Raw genomic sequence first — 24,475 nt, 5'->3', positions numbered from 1 at the left:
TGCAGAAGCGAAAGCATACATAAGTCCCGCCCACATATGAAAACAGTGTTCAAATCACACATGTGAGGTATCGCTGCGAACGTTAGAGCGAGAGCAATCATTTTGGCCCTAGACCTCCTCTGTAACTCAAAACATGTAACCAGTAAAAAAAATGTAAAGCGTCGCCTATGGGGATTTTTAAGTAGCGACATTTCCACGAGCGTGTGCAATTTTGAAGGGTGACATGTTAGGTATCTATTTACTCAGCGTAACTTCATCTTTTACATTATACAAAAACATTGGGCTAACTTTATAAATAAAGGGTACTAGTGCGCTTCACCTTGCTAATCAATGTGTAAGGTAAAAATTGAAATAATATGAGTGTGTGGAAGCAGCCTTGTTTTCTGTTCACGAAGCATTTGCATGAACTGGAATTAATGAGCATTAATTATTTATCAATAATTTTTTTGATTTTGGAAAACTTTTTTGCACAATTTTTAATGTCCTTGGATTTTATATTTTTTGGCATGATTATGTTATGTAAGCACATTTAATATTGCAGTAATTATTTTATTTGCATCTTTTATATCGCACTTATTGCACTTTGTGAGGTGATTCACACTTGTTGCACTTTATATATTTTTTAGATAAGTATTTATTTCTAATTTTTTAGATAAGTATTTATTTCTAATAGTTTCTTGTGGTTAGCGCCGCAATTTATTCACTTTTATTGGGCTAACTTTACAGTTTTTTTTAAGCACAAAAGAAAAAAGCGTTCAGAAAATTGCTGCGCAAATACCGTGCGAGACACCATTGTATTCTCTAGGGTCTTTGCTAAAAAAACATATATAATGTTTTGGGGTTCTATGTCATTTTCTAGCAAGTAAATGATGATTTTTACATGTAGGAGAGAAATGTCAGAATTGGCCTGGGTGCTCCAGAACGCCTGATGGTGCTTCCTGCATGTTGGGCCTCTGCAGGAAAAAAAAAAATCTTGATTTTGCAAAGAATTGTGGGAAAAAAATGACAACATCAAAAAACTCATCATGCCTCTTACTAAATACCTTGGAATGTCTTCTTTCCAAAAAGGGGTAATTTGGGGGGTATTTGTACTTTTCTGGCATGTTAGGGTCTCAAGAAATGATATAGGCCATCAGTACTTTAGGTGTGATCAATTTTCAGATATTGGCACCATAGCTTGTGGACTCTATAACTTTCACAAAGACCAAATAATATCCACCAATTTGTACTTATTTTTACCAAAGATATGTAGTGGTATACATTTTGGCCAAAATTTATGAAGAAAAATGACTAATCTGCTAAATTTTATAACAGAAACCAAGAAAAATCAATTTTTTTACAGAATTGTCAGTCTTTTTTCTTTTATAGCACAAAAAAAATTAAAAACCCAGCGGTGATTAACCGGTTCCCAACCGGCGCACGCCGATGTACGTCGGCAGAATGCCACGGACAGGCATATTGGCGTACAAGTACGTCCAATCTTTAATGCCGCCCTGCAATCGCGAGCGCGCTGCAAATGGCGCCCTGCCAGCGGCGCGCTCGCGTGCCGGTCGCGACCCCCGTGAGTCCGGACGCGGGTCCCGCAGACTCGATCGCCGCGGGCATACCCACGATCATCTCACGGGGCGGCTGAACGGAGAAATGCAGTTTTAAACAGCATTTCCCCATTCTGCCTAGCAACTAGTGACGCTGATCTCTGCTCCATGTGATTGGAGCAGAGATCAGTGTTCACTAAATGAAAGCCCCCCACAGTTAGTAACACACCCCTAGGAACGCTTAACCCCTACACTGCCACCCACTAGTTAACCCCTTCACTGCTAGTGTCATTTACACAGGAATCACTGCATTTATATAGCAGTGATTGCTGTATAAATGACAATGGTCCCAAAAATGTGTCAAAAATGTCCGATGTGTCCGCCATAATGTCGCAGTCACAATAAAAATTGCTGATCGCCGCCATTACTAGTAAAAAAAAAAATTATTAATAAAAATGCCATAAAACTATCCCCTATTTTGTAAACGCTATAACTTTTGCGCAAACCAATCAATAATTGCTTATTGAGATTTTTTTTTTACCAAAAATATGTAGAAGAATACGAATCAGCCTAAGCTGAGGGAAAAAATGTTTTTTTTATATATTTTTGGAGGATATTTATTATAACAAAAAGTTAAAAATAATGCGTTTTTTTCAAAATTGTCGCTCTATTTTTGTTTATAGCGCAAAAAATAAAAACCGCAGGGGTGATCAAATACCACCAAAAGAAAGCTCTATTTGTGGGAAAAAAGGATTTTTTGTTTGGGAGCCCCGTCGCAGGAATCAAGCAATGTTCTGTCCTTCAACCCACGATTGAAGGAAAGAAAATTGCATAATGTATGGCCAGACTTAGCCTGGTAATAGACAATTTGAATCATGGCTGGTTCAGCAGGAACTAGCTGAGATTCGAACCGTGTATTGGCAGGCTGAACGTACAAAGTTGATCAATTGATCAACTTGGGTACAAATAGACTCCCAGACTTACTTATGATTATCACTAACAGCTGCTATAGCCGCTAGCAATATCCACTTCTTCAATATTCAGTCTTCTTCTGGTGGGAATGGCTTTCCCCACCCATTGCCCCGCCGGTAGATCAGCAGGACGGTCTCAGCAGGAGAGATTTCCCTGTCTGCACTGTCTGTGTTGATGGGCAAATTTCTTTCCTGCAACACGTGATTCACCATTTATGACCTGCCTTAGTTAGTATAATTATTCAGCATTTGCCCACAACCCTACATTCTGATTATTATTTTTGTTCCAATTACAAGGGAAGCCACCTGATCTCAGATGACAAGGTGACAATCCTTTGAAAGAAATAATCACATTTATTTTTTTAATAATTATTTTCATACCTCAGGCAAGACAATGGGTGCTTTACAAAATGTATACAGTATGTCGGCACTTTGTAAACAACGCAAAGCTTTTCTATTTATCTCACAGAAGGCTGCCTATTGTACAACTGCTCTTCACAAAATGAAATACACTGTGGAATGATACATTCAAAGTTCTGATATTCCTCATATTTCAGGCTGCAATATATATATAATGTCCCACGCTGTTTTTACATTCCAGTGGTTTCAATCTTTTTTTTTCATAAAAATCTACAGTATGTTATTATCAGTGAAATAGTCCTTTTCTCAACAGAATCTGCTTTCACGGGTGAGGTGACCTTAAAAGATCTTATTTTGTTGAGGCCTAGTGTAAGCATCATATTAAAAGTGCAGATGGTCAGCTAGTGCATCTGTCTCTGTATGCTTTTCAAAAGACTAAACATGTTTCTATTATGTAATATTGTTGAACTGTCATCTCCCATATAAAATTGATTGTGCCAAAATGGAAATATTTTGCATTTAACAAACAGGAGATGCTGAGCTTTGGCCTGAAAGCAATGTTAGCTCTGGAAATAAGAACATTGCTCATTTTGGAGATTGTAGTACAGGTCAGCACGGGGTAATAATTCCTCATAACGATGACAAGCACATCTCTAGGGGTTTCAAATTTGTAGTAAAACCTCAGTGCCATATCTAGCATAACCTAACTGCTGTTTTCAAAACTACTTATTTTTCTTTGATGTCTGCTGCCATTATGACTCAAAGATTACCTTGGAAAAACTGACATGTTTTATTTGGCGTTTGCGTGTTTTTTAAGCGCTTAGTCATAACAGCAATCAAAAGGAACCTGTTTTTATTATTTTAATAAAAAGTGAGGTCTCAGATGCATACTTTTGCAAATGTATGTGGAGGTCAAGCCAAAGTGCTACTGTAATATAGGTAAATACCACCATAGGGGCAATAATACAAAATATTGCATTCTTTTTATTACAACAGTTGATGAAATCCAATAAAATACAGGTGTAAAAAAAAACAACTAATTGATCATAACAATGGATTTATGAACAGTACTAATAATTTAAAGAAGGAACAAAACCTTGAGGCTGGGTTCACACTAGTTTGAATGGGATGCAGATTTCCCTGCATCCCATTCGCATGACAAAGAGTGTGACCGACTTTCATATTTCCGGAGCGGCTGCAGAGCGGCTTGCGCAGGAGTTCTGTGCTTCTTTGGCTCCCTTTCAGGGCCGAATTTAGGCAAAAATTCGGTCCTGATTTGTCCCTGAAATGGAGAACAGGGACGCACCGGACCCCTGCTGCAAGCCACATTAGGCAACAGTAACCACCTCCTTGGGATCAATAACCTGTAGTACTGGAACAGTCTTTTACCCTCGGTTATCCAAGTACATGCTGATATAAAGCAGGGAACAATGCATTTTCAGATATGACATGTTTTATTCTAATATACTGTAAATTGGTGTGCTGAAGATCGACGAGTTACACATACTGTATATAGCACATGTGTCAAACACAAGGCCTGTGGGACAAATCTGCCCTGTCAGGCCATTTCATGTGGCATTTGCACAGGCCGGTGCTATCACTAGGCAAACTAGGTAGCTGCCTAGGGCACCCTGCTGCCTAGGGTGCCTGGCCACTGGTGTTCCTGCACTCTCTTCTATGCAGCAAGCAACTAAGTCTCGGCATCAACACATAGTGTCAGCGGCGGTGGAGGACTGTGTCTGTGTCCCAAATGAATGGAAGCAAGCAAACATTCATTGGTTGGCACTAGTAGGCTGTATTTGATGGGCGTTGTTAGGCTGCATTTGATGAACGCTGGTGAGGCTACATTTTTTGGGCGCTGGTGAGGCCTGCATTTTTTGGGCGCCGGTGAGGCTGCATTGATGAGCGCTGGTGAGGCTATGTTTGATGGGTGCTGGTGAGGCTGCATTGATGGGCGCTGGAGAGGCTGTTCTTGATGGGCGCTGGTGAGGCTGCTTTTGATGGGCAATGGTGAGGCTGCAGTTGGGCACTTCATTAAAAAGGTGGGTTATACATTGGCAGGGAAAGGGGCTGGAGTCAAGGGTGGAGCTAGGGGGGGGCGGCAAAATTAGGTTTTGCCTAGGGTGTCAAAACTCCTTGCACCAGCAGTTATGGCACCACCCTCGTCTCCACTACAACCTTGTCTCAGCAGTAGAAAGGAAGACAGAACTCCTCCCACAGATCCTCTGCCTCAGACTCCAGCAGCTGACTCCAGACCCCCTCTAGAACCTGGACTTTCTGTTTCCCAGAGGGCAATCCTCTGTTTCACTCTTCATCTGCAACAGTAGTGTGAGTGGTCTCCGTGTCGGTCTGCACCTGCCCTTCACAGGTCAAACTTTAAGTTATTACTAAAACCAGTAATAATTGAATGTAGAGACAATTATTTCATATGATAAAAGATACCTTTGTATAATTTTTATGGCTACAACCAGCCCTTTGAGGGCCACCATAGTGCTGATGGGTACCACAATGAAATTGAGTTGACACCCCTGATATATAGGTTAATTTTTTATTATCTATTTTAGACACTTTTTCTAGTTGAATTAATCTCCCAAATAAACAATTTCCTAGATGATATAGTAACTAACTGAAGTTGGATTAATTGACTGACCACCGCAAATAGGATAACACATTGAATAAGTAATACACCAGTAACACAGAGCTGTGTGAACAGTGACACAATTGGTGTCTGAAGTTAATTAATAATGTGGTGCTTTGCTTAAAAGAAGTTCCAATATAAACATTTCTACAATAAAATAAACACTGAAAAACTCAAGTGGATAAAGATGTTGTGTCTAAAACATTACATCAATCAATTAACACATTTCATGCGCTTATAAAGTGCGCTCAGTGCTGTGTAGTGTATCCTAAACATCGTGAATTATCTTAAAATTCATATATATTTATATACAAAGCTAAAGGGTATCCAAAACAGGTTAATGTGCAATATACTGCTTGCTTCAAAACAAACAAACTAATTTCAAACAAATAATTAATTAAAAAATGTGCAAATATTACAAACAGGTAAGTAGTCCCAAAATAAATTATTCAAACAGTATAAATAGTTATGAGTCCCATACGAAATCTGTGTGCAAAAAAATATATATGAAAATTGTGTTTCTCCTTCATCTATTCTATAACTTGATGTCACCTTTTATATCAAATACCAGTAGAGTCCACTGCATGTAGAAAGTAAATAAATGGTGCTGGTGGGCGTTCACCTCAGAATTTGATCTATATTTTCATATAGATTAAACATGCTTGTTTGCACGTCTCTCCTTCGCACCGGCACCTCCCACAATCTTCCTATGTATGTCCTCCCCAGTGGCTCCTTTCCAATTTCTCTCACACTAGATCACATGTAGGTAAGATAATCTCCCATAGTGTAATAGCATCACATAATTTGAGGTAAAAAGTAACACTCACATTTAAGAACGAAATATCCAGCACAGTATAAAGGTTGTAACACTGTAAAAACCCCTCCTGTCTGGCTGAGACAGGGGGGTTGATGACACCTAGCTCCTCCTGATGTGTTGCGTCACAAGATAAGCCATGTCTACACTTGGTGGACTGTACTGGTATTTGATATAAAGGGTGACATCAAGTTATAGAACGGAAAAGGAGAAGCAACATTTTTTGCACACAGATTTTCTATGGGATTCATAACTGTTTATATTGTTTGAATAATTTATTTTGGGACTACCTGCACTTACCTCGTTGTAATGTTTGCACATTTTTAAATTAATTAACCATTTTCATATATAATTTTTTTTTTACATATATAATTTTTTTACTAATTTTTATTGCACACATTGAACATTTCCTATGGGACTCATATCTATTTATATTGTTTAAGTTATTTATTTTGGGACTACTTGCAGTTACCTCTTTTTAATATTTGCAAATTTTTTAATCAATTGTTTGCTATTTGTTTGTTTTGAGGAAAGCGGTATATTGCACATTAACTTGTTTTAGATGCACTTTAGCTTTGTTTATTTATGAATTTTGAGAGAATTCACGTTTTTTGGGATACACTACACAGCACTTAGAGCACTTTATAAGCACCGTATAATTAAATATTTTAATTTATTTGGATCACTGATACAGCTAATGTTTTAGACACAACATCTTTATCCAGAAGAGGGGAGCAAAGGAGTTGGGACTTTATATGAAGCACAGGATAGCGAATGGATAGTTAAGGTTGAACGAAGGGATTTTTTTATTCACATTATTAAATATACATATGCTGTTAGAATCAGAATAGACGGTAAATACAATAACAAAAATATCCATAGTAATGCAATTGTCTCAGAATATGACAACTGATGTCGAATAGTCAGGAATTATACAAGGTAACAAAGCAGTACAATGGTACACAATTGTCATGAGTAAAACTCTAAAAAATCCCGTAGTTCCACCAAGACAGGGTTAAGTACATTGATAGTTACAAGATAAAACTTGCAGGACCTAAGGCCTCACTAAACCTGTTAGGGGTAATAGTAGTATTGTAGTTTGAAAATCTGGATGTATGTAGATGGAAACACGGCATAGAATAGCTCTACGCGTTTCGTGGCTGATATGCCACTCATCAGGAGCATGCACGTGGTAGTCTGAAATAAAAAATGGTAATGGGGACATAATCAAAAATTAAAATAGTACAGGGGAATGGGGTGAAACCCAGAACAGCCCCAGAGTAAGTACTTACTAGTGGAGATCCGTCAGTTAATGGTGTGATAATGGGGTGCCGAGGCATCGAATACAATTCCCAACCGGGAGCCCTGGCAGCCAGCCCACCAGGGGCGCACACGCAGGCACCGATCCGGGCGAGCATGGAACTGCGGGGCAAAACTGTGTGAGAGTGAAAGAAGATAAAACTAGACTAATAATCACTGAGGTGACTGAAGAGTAAGAAAGAATGGGGGAAGAAAAGAGCACCGGTGTTGGTGAAAAGAATGAAAGTTGTGATGCTGAAAAATAAAATAAAACAGGCAGCCAAAAAGGCTGCCAGACAGACAGTAACAGAAGCATAGATGGATCAATTAAAAGAGGAGACAAAAACTGAAGTACCAGTTGAACAAAAGTGTGAGTGTACCTATAGTAACAAAGAGGCCAGGAAAAGGAGGAATTCCAAGTTGTGTGATTGAGTGTGATGAGAGCCTCGAGTGTCAAGATCGCCCGGAGACACGCCATCATATAAACACCCCTGCAGGACCGCCCACCAACGTCACGCCGTATGGCAAAAACGGGGGAGGGGTGATGCCGGTCAGGATAGCAATAACCCACCAGCCAACACCTGAACACCTCCGTTGCCAGCGAGTTTGGAAAGCCCAGCCGCAAACACGTGACAGCGCAGCGAACGCCGCACGTGCAGCGTGGGATGCGTGACGTCGACGCGCAGTGCGGTACCCCCGCCCCCCCACATGCACACAGGGCGGGGATTGGCGGAGGTCCGCAGTGCACGTCACGGCCCCCGGATAAGGAGAGAGACACAACACCACGGCAGCCAATCCCACACACCAGAAGCCAACGCTCCAAACATAGTAAAAGATGGATTAATATACAGGGATAAACAAGTCGTTAAAATGGATAAACGATAAGACAAATAACAAAACAGGGGAGGCTCAACATTAGGTCGAATGATGCAAGGGTGGTAATCAAAATATAATAGTAAAGCTATAACATGTGCTTCCATCCCTGGTTATATTGAAAAAGGAAAAGAGGAGACATTTAGGGACTTTTAGGAGACCTAGACCTGGTAAGGTCACGTATGTCCATCCCTATGGGACTTTGAATGAAATCATGACCCGGTAAGGTCATGTATTTCCATCCCTTATATCGAGAAGAGGGGAGCAAAGGAGTTGGGACTTTATATGAAGCACAGGATAGCGAATGAATAGTTAAGGTTGAACGAAGGGATTTTTTTATTCACATTATTAAATATACATATGCTGTTAGAATCAGAATAGACGGTAAATACAATAACAAAAATATCCATAGTAATGCAATTGTCTCAGAATATGACAACTGATGTCGAATAGTCAGGAATTATACAAGGTAACAAAGCAGTACAATGGTACACAATTGTCATGAGTAAAACTCTAAAAAATCCCGTAGTTCCACCAAGACAGGGTTAAGTACATTGATAGTTACAAGATAAAACTTGCAGGACCTAAGGCCTCACTAAACCTGTTAGGGGTAATAGTAGTATTGTAGTTTGAAAATCTGGATGTATGTAGATGGAAACATGGCATAGAATAGCTCTACGCGTTTCGTGGCTGATATGCCACTCATCAGGAGCATGCACGTGGTAGTCTGAAATAAAAAATGGTAATGGGGACACAATCAAAAATTAAAATAGTACAGGGGAATGGGGTGAAACCCAGAACAGCCCCAGAGTAAGTACTTACTAGTGGAGATCCGTCAGTTAATGGTGTGATAATGGGGTGCCGAGGCATCGAATACAATTCCCAACCGGGAGCCCTGGCAGCCAGCCCACCAGGGGCGCACACGCAGGCACCGATCCGGGCGAGCATGGAACTGCGGGGCAAAACTGTGTGAGAGTGAAAGAAGATAAAACTAGACTAATAATCACTGAGGTGACTGAAGAGTAAGAAAGAATGGGGGAAGAAAAGAGCACCGGTGTTGGTGAAAAGAATGAAAGTTGTGATGCTGAAAAATAAAATAAAACAGGCAGCCAAAAAGGCTGCCAGACAGACAGTAACAGAAGCATAGATGGATCAATTAAAAGAGGAGACAAAAACTGAAGTACCAGTTGAACAAAAGTGTGAGTGTACCTATAGTAACAAAGAGGCCAGGAAAAGGAGGAATTCCAAGTTGTGTGATTGAGTGTGATGAGAGCCTCGAGTGTCAAGATCGCCCGGAGACACGCCATCATATAAACACCCCTGCAGGACCGCCCACCAACGTCACGCCGTATGGCAAAAACGGGGGAGGGGTGATGCCGGTCAGGATAGCAATAACCCACCAGCCAACACCTGAACACCTCCGTTGCCAGCGAGTTTGGAAAGCCCAGCCGCAAACACGTGACAGCGCAGCGAACGCCGCACGTGCAGCGTGGGATGCGTGACGTCGACGCGCAGTGCGGTACCCCCGCCCCCCCACATGCACACAGGGCGGGGATCGGCGGAGGTCCGCAGTGCACGTCACGGCCCCCGGATAAGGAGAGAGACACAACACCACGGCAGCCAATCCCACACACCAGAAGCCAACGCTCCAAACATAGTAAAAGATGGATTAATATACAGGGATAAACAAGTCGTTAAAATGGATAAACGATAAGACAAATAACAAAACAGGGGAGGCTCAACATTAGGTCGAATGATGCAAGGGTGGTAATCAAAATATAATAGTAAAGCTATAACATGTGCTTCCATCCCTGGTTATATTGAAAAAGGAAAAGAGGAGACATTTAGGGACTTTTAGGAGACCTAGACCTGGTAAGGTCACGTATGTCCATCCCTATGGGACTTTGAATGAAATCATGACCCGGTAAGGTCATGTATTTCCATCCCTTATATCGAGAAGAGGGGAGCAAAGGAGTTGGGACTTTATATGAAGCACAGGATAGCGAATGGATAGTTAAGGTTGAACGAAGGGATTTTTTTATTCACATTATTAAATATACATATGCTGTTAGAATCAGAATAGATGGTAAATACAATAACAAAAATATCCATAGTAATGCAATTGTCTCAGAATATGACAACTGATGTCGAATAGTCAGGAATTATACAAGGTAACAAAGCAGTACAATGGTACACAATTGTCATGAGTAAAACTCTAAAAAATCCCGTAGTTCCACCAAGACAGGGTTAAGTACATTGATAGTTACAAGATAAAACTTGCAGGACCTAAGGCCTCACTAAACCTGTTAGGGGTAATAGTAGTATTGTAGTTTGAAAATCTGGATGTATGTAGATGGAAACACGGCATAGAATAGCTCTACGCGTTTCGTGGCTGATATGCCACTCATCAGGAGCATGCACGTGGTAGTCTGAAATAAAAAATGGTAATGGGGACATAATCAAAAATTAAAATAGTACAGGGGAATGGGGTGAAACCCAGAACAGCCCCAGAGTAAGTACTTACTAGTGGAGATCCGTCAGTTAATGGTGTGATAATGGGGTGCCGAGGCATCGAATACAATTCCCAACCGGGAGCCCTGGCAGCCAGCCCACCAGGGGCGCACACGCAGGCACCGATCCGGGCGAGCATGGAACTGCGGGGCAAAACTGTGTGAGAGTGAAAGAAGATAAAACTAGACTAATAATCACTGAGGTGACTGAAGAGTAAGAAAGAATGGGGGAAGAAAAGAGCACCGGTGTTGGTGAAAAGAATGAAAGTTGTGATGCTGAAAAATAAAATAAAACAGGCAGCCAAAAAGGCTGCCAGACAGACAGTAACAGAAGCATAGATGGATCAATTAAAAGAGGAGACAAAAACTGAAGTACCAGTTGAACAAATGATCTTTATCCACTTGAGTTTTCCAATATTAATTTTATTGTACAAATGTTTATATTGGAACTTCTTATAAGCAAAGCACATTATTAAGTAACTTTAATTGTTTATTATATGTGGGGACACATTGTATAAATGTGAGCAGCTGCTGAAACCTGTATATCGCTCTCTAATATACAGTAGCATATAGGAATTCTCCTGCTTTATCTAAAATTGGAGATTGGCAATGAGTGAAGCACACGTTTTGCTGAAGGTTACCCCTTTGCATTGTCTTTTGCAGACTGGGGTTGATTTACTAAATCTGGAGAGTGCAAAATCTGGTGCAGCTGTTCATGATAGCCAATCAGCTTCTAACTCCAGCTTTTTCAAATAAGCTTTGCCAAATTTAACCTGGAAGCTGATTTGTTTCTATGCAGAGCTTCACCAGATTCACCAGGGATCCCCATGAAGAAGTCACATGACGTAACGCGTAGGGAGTGGCCAGAGGACGAACCGGAAGTAGAGTAAGACGGCATTACACCCTCTTCCTGATTGTGTTTGTTTTTTACAATCAAAATGTGAGAGTCTTTACTGCTTCTTAATAAATCTACCTGCCGTTTTTTAAACTACTACACTATGGAAGTCTCCTGTTTTTCTCTCTCCCCCTCCTCTCTCTTATTTTGAGCCATACAGTGTGGAATAGAAGTGAATATCCATATTATCCATATTACCTATTCTATAAGCTGGGACTGGCCCTCTAGTGGCGGAATTGTATCACTACATCCCTCCTTTGGATTTCCTGATGGCTATTATTTATGAATGAAATAAGAGAATCCTGGAGTTTGTTTTTGTTGCAGATGAGGCCTTTGCTCTGGGGGAACATCTTATGAAGCCATTTCTGATAAGGAACCTCACCCCAGAGCAGAGAATATTTAATTACAGGGTCTCTTGTGCCAGAAAGGTGGTTGAAAACACCTTTGGCATCCTCTCCAGTCGGTTCAGGCTGTTTTTAACACCAATAAACCTGGCACTATACAAAATCAACCATGTGGTATTGCGCTGCTGTATACTCCATAGTTTTTTACGGAGGAATGCTAGCAGCTACCTTGCCTCAGTACCAACTGGTGCGGACCCGGCAGTGGCAGGCCCAGCTGAAGAGGCTGCAGCTTGGCTGTCTGTGGGCGTGATGATGGCTCTAGAAACTGGCCATGCTGGATTGCCCTGCCAAAATGCCAGTGATCTAATTCAAAAATAAGATTTATTATTTTGTGGTTAGAGGAGCAGTGTCTTGGCAGAAAATTGGAGCTGATCCTGAATAATATTTTTATTTTATCATAAACTCATAATTCATTTGAACTACTGTTATCTGTGTTTCTTATCTGTATAATATGTTCTGAAATAGCCTTTATTTTGGCCACTTGCTACAGTAGTGCAAACGTACCTTATTTGCTACATGTGGTGAAAACCTCTTTATCAGCTAACTATTATGGTGTGCTGTGGGTCTGCTACAAGCACACACAATTTTTTGGTTCTTAATGGATCTAATGCATGAATTTCAAAAACATTGTCTTTTCAACTCCTTTAATCTTTTGGAGGCCAAAAAATTGATGGAGTTGGCCATATTTAAGAGCACATAGTCACTGTAATTACAACAACTTAAAGTTGTTGTAAACCCTCCCCCACAACTTTGTCCCATGTAAATCAGCATAAAAAACCCTAATGAACACTGCTTGTAGATATGTCCTTACTTGCTTAGTATTGTTGTAATTCTTTTTGTTCTTTAGAAAAATGTCACTGAGCATGCCCAGATCTCCCCTGATTTACGGCATACTCTCTATGTCTTATTTATCTGTTATCCTACGGCACACAACACTGAACTCCCAGGAGGCTGCTAATCACTCAGAGCTTCCTCCTACACACCATGTGACCATGTGACATGACATACCAGTAAACCAGGGAATGGGACAGCAGTACTGCAGTCTTATCAGCTGAAGCTGATAGGACTCATACAGGCAAACACTAGGTAATCAGCACAAGTAAATACTATGAAATAAAACAAGTCAGCTATGAACAGGGAAGCAGCGTTGTCATAGAAACGTTGGATTGAGAAGGAGGCTTGGTTAACAGTACAGGAAGTGCTCAATGTAAGGGCAGAAATACACTCCACTGTGAACTCAGAAAACAATACTTAAGATGGTGCTGCCTAACCCCTGCAAACAAGTTTTTTAAAGTTTCTTTAAACAGTAAGTAATGTAAAGTAAAGTAATTGGGCTGGATTACAGTGGCTATACTTTGGTAATTACTTATTATAATGGACTAAATGAAAAGAAGCATCCGAGTGGGAGAGTTTACTTCCTCTTTAACAAATACACTGGTATTGAACATTGAAATAATAAGCCAAACATTTCTTAGTAAAAAAAGATTTGCTCAAAGTACATTCACATGTGCGTTTTGAGGTTTTAAAACAAACCAACATCTTGGTGTATAACATGCATGTTTGCCATTATTTTGCTTTTTTGTGGCTTTTTTGTGCCATGTTCGAAAACATAAGATACACATCCCCAACTCAGGATCCTCCATCACTGTCAATAATTTAAAACGAAGGAGAAAGAGAAGTGGGACTTTAAATGAAGCACATGGCAGTAAAGGATTAAGTCAAATGACTAAAAAATTTTCATTTATTTGATACAATCCATGGTATGTTAAAACACATTTTGGGCATCTGACCTCTGAAAATGCTTTGGGCATCAAGCCTCTATACAATAAACCATGGATTAAATTATACATAAATTACACAATAAGTCATAATCTGATGTTCATATAAAGCACAGATGAGAATAAATACGTATTTATACATTTCATGCTGTTGTTAGACCCAGAGTGACCAAAGAAACCTTAGTAAATAATATGGGTATGGGTAGAGTCATTAAAATCTTGGTATTCCATGATTAGGAGAAATGGTAATAATTAAGGCTCTACTCGTTTTGCGGTATTGCAACCACTCATCAGGAGCATGTATCATGGAATAATTCTAAAAAAATATCCATAAGGAAAAGGGGGAAAAAATGAATAATTAAATAAACGGGAGTTAGAGAAAATATGTAAAATAATTTGGTTATGTAAAATTAATTTAAGGTTGTGCGTCCAAACTCACGTCTACATCCGTGATCCAGTCAAACAGCATCCAGGATTGCAAAAGAGCCACAAAGCAATGCCAGGGTGACCTGCGGGAATGATGACAACCACCACAGGCACATCCAGAGAGGGTGGTGCAGTTAATTTAAAGAGGATGCGAACATCCATGTGGGAAACCTAAGTGAAGTAAACCAAAAGTGATGTGTATATTGAATGTGTATAAGAAAGGTGTAAAAAGTATGAGATAAATAAATAGGACAGAAATGATGAAATGATAAAGCTGAGAGGAAAATAAAAACCAAGAAAAGAACAAACAAAAAAGGGGGAGAAAGAAGGTGGGAAAGAAAGAAATTGAAAAATAGGAAGACAACCCTTTGTACCCCAGGGCAGACATCAACTATGTCAAGAACAACATTTCCAACCTGAGGAGTACTTGTAAAAGGAAGCACAACAAGGTCATGCTAGAGCAGCAGCAGATGACCGATATATCCCCAGGCTGGGGTATTAGAACACAGCCTGTGTTTTTTGACCAGCCAGACAGAACCCAGGTCATCGCTGTCTATGCTCCCTTCGACATCTGCTGAGGCCACAGCTCCAGAAACAAACACAGGTACTGCTGCACAGGATGAAGATGCGGAGAAGCCCATCTTGACCCAGGTATAGCATTGTTGAACATATTTGAATTCAAAATTACAGTAATGATAACTAGACTTTATTGTTCAAATATTTCTGCCTTAACAAAGTGGTTTCCATATCAATAGACAGTAGTGCCCAAAAATTATTTGAACAAGAATGAAAAATGATGGGGTCAGAATGATAGTCTTTGCTATTTGTCCACATTACATTTGCAACAGTGAGGAGACCAAAATTGTGTGTGATTGTTCACCAAACCCTAAAAAAAAATCAAATTATGTCCCATTTTTATACACAGGAAAGTGTCAGTCAGGAGGAGCCCATGGCCAGCAGCCAGGCGGAGTCCCAGATCCTTCCCCTATGCCCTCCTCCTAAAAGGCCAGCAAGAGCAGGAATCTGGATGAAGCCACAGCTTCCTTCTTCAGTCAGGCCACTACTGCCATCTGTACTGACCCAGATGAGTGCACAGGATTTGGAGTGGTGACAGCCAATAGGTTAAGGGGGATGGCCGGTGACCAGAGGAGAAGGTGCAAGGAGCCCATCCTGCAGCTCCTCAACGGGGGGGCGACAGCCGAGATCTATGCAACCACCCAGCTGTGTGATTTTGTGGGCCCGCATACACAACCTCTGCAGCTACCACAGCCACCCTACCCACCACAACAACCCCAATCACCATAGCAGCATGGCAATACCAGCCCCAAGACCCCCAACAAGGCCGCTGGTCTGGGGATTTTCACCCCTTCCCTACTTACTAATTAATATTTTATTTTTTGGTTGAACAATGATTTTATTTATTATATTTTTGGATGCATAGAATGCACTTTTTTGGTTAAGTTATATTAGCAGATAGCATGTCTAATTTTATTTGTTTTCTTTTTTTTAGTGCACAATAAAAAAATTGTGTAGAATAATACTTGGCTATGTGTTTTACTTCAAATGACAGTTTGGGAGTATGCCAGTACATTTTCAAAAATACAATGTAAAATTAACAAGGGACACCAACATAGTTGTATCTTTGATATTAAAAACTACAAGATAATAGTGTTGTGGTAACTTGGCCAAAAAAAACCCAAAACAAGAAATATTATTCTTGATATCACTAGAAAACAAAAGAATTTTCAAATACGTTTGCCATAACTCCATCTGTATCACCAGCAAAGCAGCTTCGTTATTATCCCATTAAAGACGAAGAGAATTGTGAGCTGCATTTCCACAATTCATAATTTGCCGCATCATGAATAGAAAAAGTCCTGCAAGCAGCATCTTTTGGGCGGTGGAGGAGCGGTGTACACACCGCTCCTCCACTGCGCCTGCCCATTGAAATGAATGGACACCGCTGCCAAAGTGCCTGCAAAGCATTTCGGCAGGGCACTACACGGGTGCATTTAACTTTTTATTCGGCCGCTATCGAGGGTTAAAGCACCTCGGTAGCGGGTAAATAGTGCTGCTAAAACTACGGTAAAGTGCCGCTAAAACTAGAGCTGTTTTACCATCACTGCCCTCCCACCTCAGTGTGAAAGCAGCCTTAAGGTTTGACCTCATATTATATGTTTTAGTAAAATTGAAGACAGAAATCTGCAGAAAATCGAATAGTGTGTATGGGTTCTAAGTGATTCATCCCCAGTGTGTCTCTACAGTGGTACCAAGAAATTAGAAAAACAAATTTCGTCAGGACAGACACTATGTGCTGCAGTACATATTTTTTAAATAGTAGGCCATATATCCACTTTAAGGTGAAAATTCCCAGATGTACAGAGCCTTCCTTGTTCAGTGCTAGAATATTTATTGTGAACTGTTAAATGAAATATGGAGACTGGGGTTAAATACAGGGCTATTGCTTACTAGCTTCCATACAGCAGATGAAAGGTGTCTATAGTGATGCCATATTTCAGCATCTTTGAAACCACTGTAACAAAGCCTTGTCAAATAGCTCTGTGCGGGTCACAATAAAGAGTGTGAAATACTAACTGTAAACCAAAGGTTTGTCATTGTATTTTTTTATGTTCAGGAAGTCACTTTTGTAGTATTTCAAATGGAAAATACAAGAAAATTGCTTTAGGGCTGGATCCGAAATATAGGAAACTGAATTTATCTAAATGAACTTCACAGTAAGATAGATTGCCAAATCTTTTCCAGAATGCAAAATCACAGATTGGTTTGATAATGATGAGGAGAAAAAAATAATTCATAGACTCCTAAAATGCATGTACTATTCTTGGTTATGATTGATTATTTGTGTGATTTAATTCCTGCTTGTTACATGAAGAGAAGAAAAATTATGCAAGATGGATGTACACATTTAGCCAGCTTGAATATTGTTATCACAGTTACGCTGTGATGTGACTGGCCCAATACTGTTCAACATGGCAGTAATTGTATAGAATATAGTATCAAACGTAATTGTCTGAGAATGTTTTTGTGTATTTTTACTGCCAGTATTTCTTACAGATTAGACAATTGGAGTACTCAACTCATGAAAGTGTTGATGTTGGCATTTCCTGGGACTGGAATCATTATTTCGTATTCATACAGTACTGGGCACAAGTTTCCATGAATATAGCCAGTGGGTTTTATGCTGGCAGTTTAAGGCAGTGGTGCTAGCAAACAAAGCTGTTAGTACAGACTATGTAACCCCTCCCACTTCCAGCAAGACTTCAGCTTTTTTCTGCATGTCCTAGGTGACCACTTCCTACCGAAAGTTAATTTCTGGTTTGGAATTACTAATTTTACCAAGAAAACAACAAGGTTTCCTAGCTTACTTTTGCACAGAAAAATCACTTTCTCAACCTAGCTGCTCTTACAACCACTGCAGCCACTTCCTACAGCTTCTGGATCAGTGTCACTTGACAGCAGTTCAGGGATTATGAATAGACCTCACAATATAAAGACACAGGGCTGGCATTGGTGCTCACAATTGATATATCAGTTTAGAGAGGTGCTGTTAGCCAAAGAATGCTCTTCAGGTCCAGAGCAGTGACTAACCACCCAGTCCATGAAGACTCTCTCCATGAAAGAGTGGATAAGCCCTTTTTGAAGCAAGGAGTTTGTAACTGGTGATACTCTCCTGAGAAGGAGCCCAGAGTCTTGGTCTGGGCTATGTGCCTTTCTTGTGCGGACCCCCATCCCTATTCCTGAAGGTAGTCCATGGGCACTGCTTTCATAGCACAGACATGAGGATGGGGTGGGCAAGGTGGGTACTTTGGCTAGGAGTAGCATGTCACATACTTTAAATGATCTTTTGTGGCCATGCTGCATTGAGTGACACTTTATTCCCTTGCTGTGGTAATTGTGGTGCATCTACTGAGATACAGTACATCTCCTTTGCTGTGGTAATTGTGTTGCATATTCTGGGACAGATTCAGAGAGCAATATCCCACTCTGTGTGCATAGTCCTGCCACTGAAGGTAGTACCTCTGTGCTCCTCAACCCTGGTACTGTCTTGAGTACTTGCTCCGCTACAGGACAAGGAATTCTGCTGCTCCAGTCACAGCCCTGCTCAGTTTTGAGGTGTTTTCCACACTTGCCTTCACTGGTTTTTCCAGCAGCCTTCAGTCATGACACACAGGATGGCTGCACCCCTTCTGCTTCGCAGCAACAGGTTGTGAATACTCCTCAGATGATCCCCTCACTCTCAAGGTGGATGTCAGCCACAAGGGAAATGGGATGAGACGGCAGACCAGCACACACTGTGCACATGGCACAACTGAAAATTTGGATCTCATTCTCCACTTATCTTCTTCAGTACCCCCTATTCCTATTTCTATGCAGAAATGTTCAGTCCCTGTGGCAGACCTGACGGGTCAAATTTCTGCACTGACAGACACTGTGGAATGCACAAGATGTGAGCACTGCCAGTCAGTGCCCCTCTTTGGGTCGTTCGGCTCATCCATCTCAACAGCATTGCTTTCTGATGAAGATGAGGAGGTGGAGGAAGAAGAAGGTGAATCTTTGGAGTCTAATGCTGCGTACACACGATTGCACATTCCGACAACAAAATCCATGTTTTTTTTCCAACGGATGTTGGCTCAAACTTGTCTTGCATAAACACGGTCACACAAAGTTGGTTGAGAATTTGCGAATGTCAAGAATGCACGTATGTGACGTACAACACGTACAACGGCACTAGAAAGAGGAAGTTCAATACCAAGTGCGCCACCCTTTGGGCTCCTTCCACTAATCTCGTGTTAGTAGAGGTTTGGTGACAGACAATTTGCGCTTTTCAGCCTTGTGCTTTTCTGATCGTTACTGCTCTTCAATTTGTGCTTGTGGGTTTGTATTTATATTATGTATTTGATTCTCAGTGCGTTCTTGTTCGCTCATTTCTGATTTTTAGATCCAGCCTTTCTGTTTTTCAGTGCTTTCTGTTAGTTCGTTCTGACCAGCTGACCATTTTGAAGCCATGAGGACCCTCATCCTGGACCAGAGGGTTAATAACTACCATCTGTCCAAAGGCAGAAGAGTGGTGGAGAATGCTTTTAGGATAATAGCCAGGCGGTTTTGCCTATTCCTTACGCCAATCAACATGGGCGGAATATAAACGTAACCATACAATCCTTGCATGCTGCATTGTACACAACTTTTTAAGGAGAAATTCAGTGAACTATGTGGCCTCAGTTGGGCCTGAGGCCAGACTTCAAGAAAAAAACCTGACAGCGCTTGAAGCTGGCCGTCCTGGCTTGCCCCTCCAAAGCGTCCCCGCAAATTAAGACAGAAGTATGTTGAGTAATTTGCGGGTGGGGGGGGGGCATTGATATGCCAGAAACTGTTTAAGAAACATTTTATCAACAATTTTTGAACTTAAACTGAAAGAAGATTTCCTTTGATTTACTGCCTGGGTTTCTTTTAGCTGTCTCCTAGGTTCTTCAGTGGGCTTTTCTTTTTGGCCATTTTCTTCAATAGTGCAAATGTAATTTATTTGATACATGAGGTGACAATCTCTTCTTCAGCTAATAATTATTATGTTGTGGGTCTGCTTGCTGAGAAAAATATTCATCATTTTCAGCACCATGAATGAATTTTGTGGAGTCATGAAAATGGCGTGATTGTGGCAAATTATAAAGCACTGTGGGTGTTATTTATGAAAGGAAATTCCACTTTGCACTCCAAGTGCACTGCAAAAGTGCACATGAAACTGCACTTGTAGTGCAAAGTGGAGTTGCCTTTAGTAAATATCCCCCATTGTCACTGTAAAAACCAATTTACTACAAAAATTGCTATTGAGCATTGAAAGCAGAAGCCATACATTGTTGAGTAGAAAACATTTTACTCAAAGCTCATTCACATGTGCATTTGAAAAGGGTTTTTGAACAAACCAACATCTTTGGTGTATAATTTTTTTTTTTTTTTTCACATTGTAAAGGTCCTTTTTTTGGTTAAACAAACATAACCTACACAACTCAGGAACTTACGAAGTTCAACTTTGATAAATTGAAGGCAATATCAGACATTAGTATGTCCAAACAGTGTTGATATTGCCTTCATTACCCCTGTAAAAGCCAAATTTTGAAAATGCACACAAATTGGGATTCAAACTGGGGATTTTCCTCCTGATCCTATGCCTAATGTCAACATGTGCTAGCTCCCATCTTGGGGGATCAATGGACGTGTTTTGGGGGGCAACCCCTTTCTCTCACCTGATCGAGTTGTGAGGAAGGGGTTGCACCCACAAAACGCCTACATTGATATCCCGTGATGGCAGATAGATCTTGTTGACACACTGTGCATCTTCAAAATGTGGCTTTTAAATATCTCCTCTGGGAGATATATATCTCCCAAAGGAAGTCACAAGGTGTGATGAAACCGGTAGGAGGAGTCTGGCTGACTGATGCACAAGGAACTAGGAAGAGCTGATGAGAAAATAGGACAGGGGAAACGCTGTATGCCAGGACTGCAGACCAGAATACAGGAAACACCTGCCCACTGATCATCATTTGGAAAAAGAGCCCCATCTGGGGACCAACTGCACAGCAAGAAGGTGGAAGTATTTGATACAGGGGGTACACAGGCGGAGATACTACATGCCTGTAACCCCTTAGGGGGAGAGGAATCTGGTGAGTGGGGACCCAAAGGGGCACAAGCATCACTGGATTTATGTGAACACAAAAGTCACCTTTGCTCCCCTTTTTTTGAGGCATCCGGAACTTCATGAGACATTTATTGAACTTTATATATATATATATATATATATATATATATATATATATATAGCTTTCACTGAGCACTTTTTGGGACATTACTGTTGTATATTTTAGCAAACTTTATAATCTTTGCACTTGATTATTGTGGATTGCTGTTTAGTATAGACAACCTAATACAGTTGTCTGTACGGTCTAAAATATTGTTGCAATTATCGTTTTTTCTGCACTGTAGCTTTTATATTTTTTTGCATGGGTCTAGTGTACCGTATATACTCGAGTATAAGCCGAGATTTTCAGCCTCTTTTTTGAGGCTGAAAGTGCCCCCCTCGGCTTATACTCGAGTCATCGCCGTCTGTCTGCCTGAACAGCGTGTCGAGCAGACAGACAGCGGCCATTCTAACTTTCAAAAGCCGCGCCTCCCTGTCTGTGATAGGCGGAACACAATTTCCCAGCAGTCTGTGTTCCGCCTATCACGGACATCCGCTCATCCTCATACTACGGACGAGGATAAGAGGATGTCCGTGATAGGCGGAACACAGACTGCTGGGAAATTGTGTTCCGCCTATCACAGACAGGGAGGCGCGGCATTTGAACAGGGGAATGGGCGCCGACGAAGAGCGGTGATCCTGGGACGGGACCGGACGGAGGCTCGGCTCGGGACGGGACGGGACCGGACGGAGTCTCGGGACGGGACGGGACCGGACGGAGTCTCGGGACGGGACGGGACCGGACGGAGGCTCGGGACGGGACCGGACGGAGGCTCGGGACGGGACAGGACCGGACGGAGGCTCGGGACGGGACGGGACCGGACGGAGGCTCGGGACCGGACGGAGGCTCAGGACACAGGTAGGCTGGACACACAAGGCCACACACACACACACACACACACACACACACACACACACATGGATGGACACACACACACACAGGGATGGATGGATGGACACACACACAGGGATGGATGGATGGATGGACACACACACACACAGGGATGGATGGATGGATGGACACACACACACACACAGGGATGGATGGATGGATGGACACACACACACACAGGGATGGATGGACACACACACACACAGGGATGGATGGATGGATGGACACACACACACAGGGATGGACAGGCATATCTCACCCTCGGCTTATACACGAGTCAATAGGTTTCCCAGTTTTTTGGGGGTAAATTGGGGGCCTCGGCTTATACTCGGGTCGGCCTATACTCGAGTATATACGGTATATTTTTTCTGATGGTTTTTTGCTGTATCAAGTTTTTTTGCACGTATTGCACTTTAGCACTATTTGCACCTTGAGGACACTTTATTCGTTTATAATATTTTCTAATGGCGTTGGATTCTATAGTATCTGTGAGATAAGGATCTGGAGTTTGTACTACATCAGATACAATAGAACGTTCATGTGGACATTACCTAGATCCTTCCTGTAAGAAGGATATACTAAACACGTATAGTTATTTGTTTATTGGGATCTTCTATTTTCATTATTTTTTATTTTTCACATTTCACCACTTATATTTGAAGGAATGCTTATTTAGTTTACGCCCATTACCCACCTTGGGTACAATAAATTTTGGGCGCACCACAGAGGGGTGTACATAAAGGGGGTAGGTGGGATGTGAGCACGCTTTAGCATTAAAGGGGCCTTTTGTTAGGGATTCTGTCTTCATATAAGATATTGATTTTAGCCTCCTTCCCCTTCCTTTTCTTCTTTTTTGGGTTGCTATCTCCTTTACAATAGTACAGTGCATATATGACTGGTAACGTGGTGTGTGGATAAGCTAATTCCATTGTTTATACACTGGCACGAGCACTGGGAAATATAACCTGGGTATTATATTATAGATAAATTAGTCATTCTTTTTCAGAAATACTTGGCTATGTGTTTTACTTCAAAAAGGACAGTTTGTGAGTAGGCAGGTACATTTCAAAAATACAAGGTCAAATTAACAAGGGACACCAACACCAACCAACCTCCTTGAGGTTAAAAAATTCAATATAATAATGGTGTTGTGGTGACTTGACACACAAAACAAGAAGTAATATTATGGAGAGCACTAGAAAAAAAATTAAAAATGCAGAACTTTATTTAAAAAAAAATTTAAGAAAAAAGATAAACATTATAATGGAAATCTGACGAAAAACAAAATTAATATTCATGAGATCAGGAGAAATAATAAAGAAATCAATTTGTGAGAACTCTGTGTGAATATCGGCAGCAAAACAACTTAATTATTCTAGCATTATAAAGGAGAAGAGAATGCGCTGCATTAACCACTTGACCACTGGGCACTTAAACACCCTTAATAACCAGACCAATTTTCAGCTTTCGGTGCTCTCACATTTTGAATGACAATTACTCAGTCATGCAACACTGGACCTATATGAAATTTTTGTCCTTTTTTTCACACAAATGGAGCTTTCTTTTGGTGGTATTTAATCACCGCTGGGTTTTTTTTTTTTTTGTGCTATAAAAGAAAAAATACAGAAAATTCTGTAAAAAAATGAATTTTTCTTTGTTTCTGTTATAAAATTTAGCAGATTAGTAATTTTTTCTTCATAAATTTTGGCCAAAATTTATACTACTACATATCTTTGGTAAAAATAAGTACAAATTGGTGGATATTATTTGGTCTTTGTGAAAGTTATAGAGTCCACAAACTATGGTGCCAATATCTGAAAATTGATCACACCTGAAATACTGACAGCCTATTTCAATTCTTGAGACCCTAACATGCCAGAAAAGTACCAATACTCCCCAAATGACCCCTTTTTGAAAAGAAGACATTCCAAGGTATTTAGTAAGAGGCATGATGAGTTTTTTGAAGTTGTAATTTTTTCCCACAATTCTTTGCAAAATCAAGATTTTTTTAACTTTTTTTTTTTCACAAAATTTTCATATTATCAGTTTATTTCTCACACACAGCATATGCATACCACAAATTACACCCCAAAACACATGCTATTACTCCCGAGTACGGCGATACCACATGTGTGAGACTTTTACACAGTGTGGCCACATACAGAGGCCTAACATGCAGGGAGCGCCATCAGGCGTTCTGGAGCACCCAGGACAATTCTGACATTTCTCTCCTACATGTAAAAATCATCATTTATTTGCTAGAAAATTACATACAATCCCAAAACATTATATATGTTTTTTTAGCAAACACCCTGGAGAATACAATGGT

This window comes from Lithobates pipiens, unplaced genomic scaffold, assembly GCF_037356315.1.
Source record: "Lithobates pipiens isolate NorthernLeopardFrog02 unplaced genomic scaffold, aLitPip1_a1.2 Scaffold_25, whole genome shotgun sequence".
Classification (NCBI taxonomy): Eukaryota; Metazoa; Chordata; class Amphibia; order Anura; family Ranidae; genus Lithobates; species Lithobates pipiens.
The sequence above is the reverse complement of the archived record's forward strand: the minus strand, read 5'-3'. Positions refer to the sequence as shown.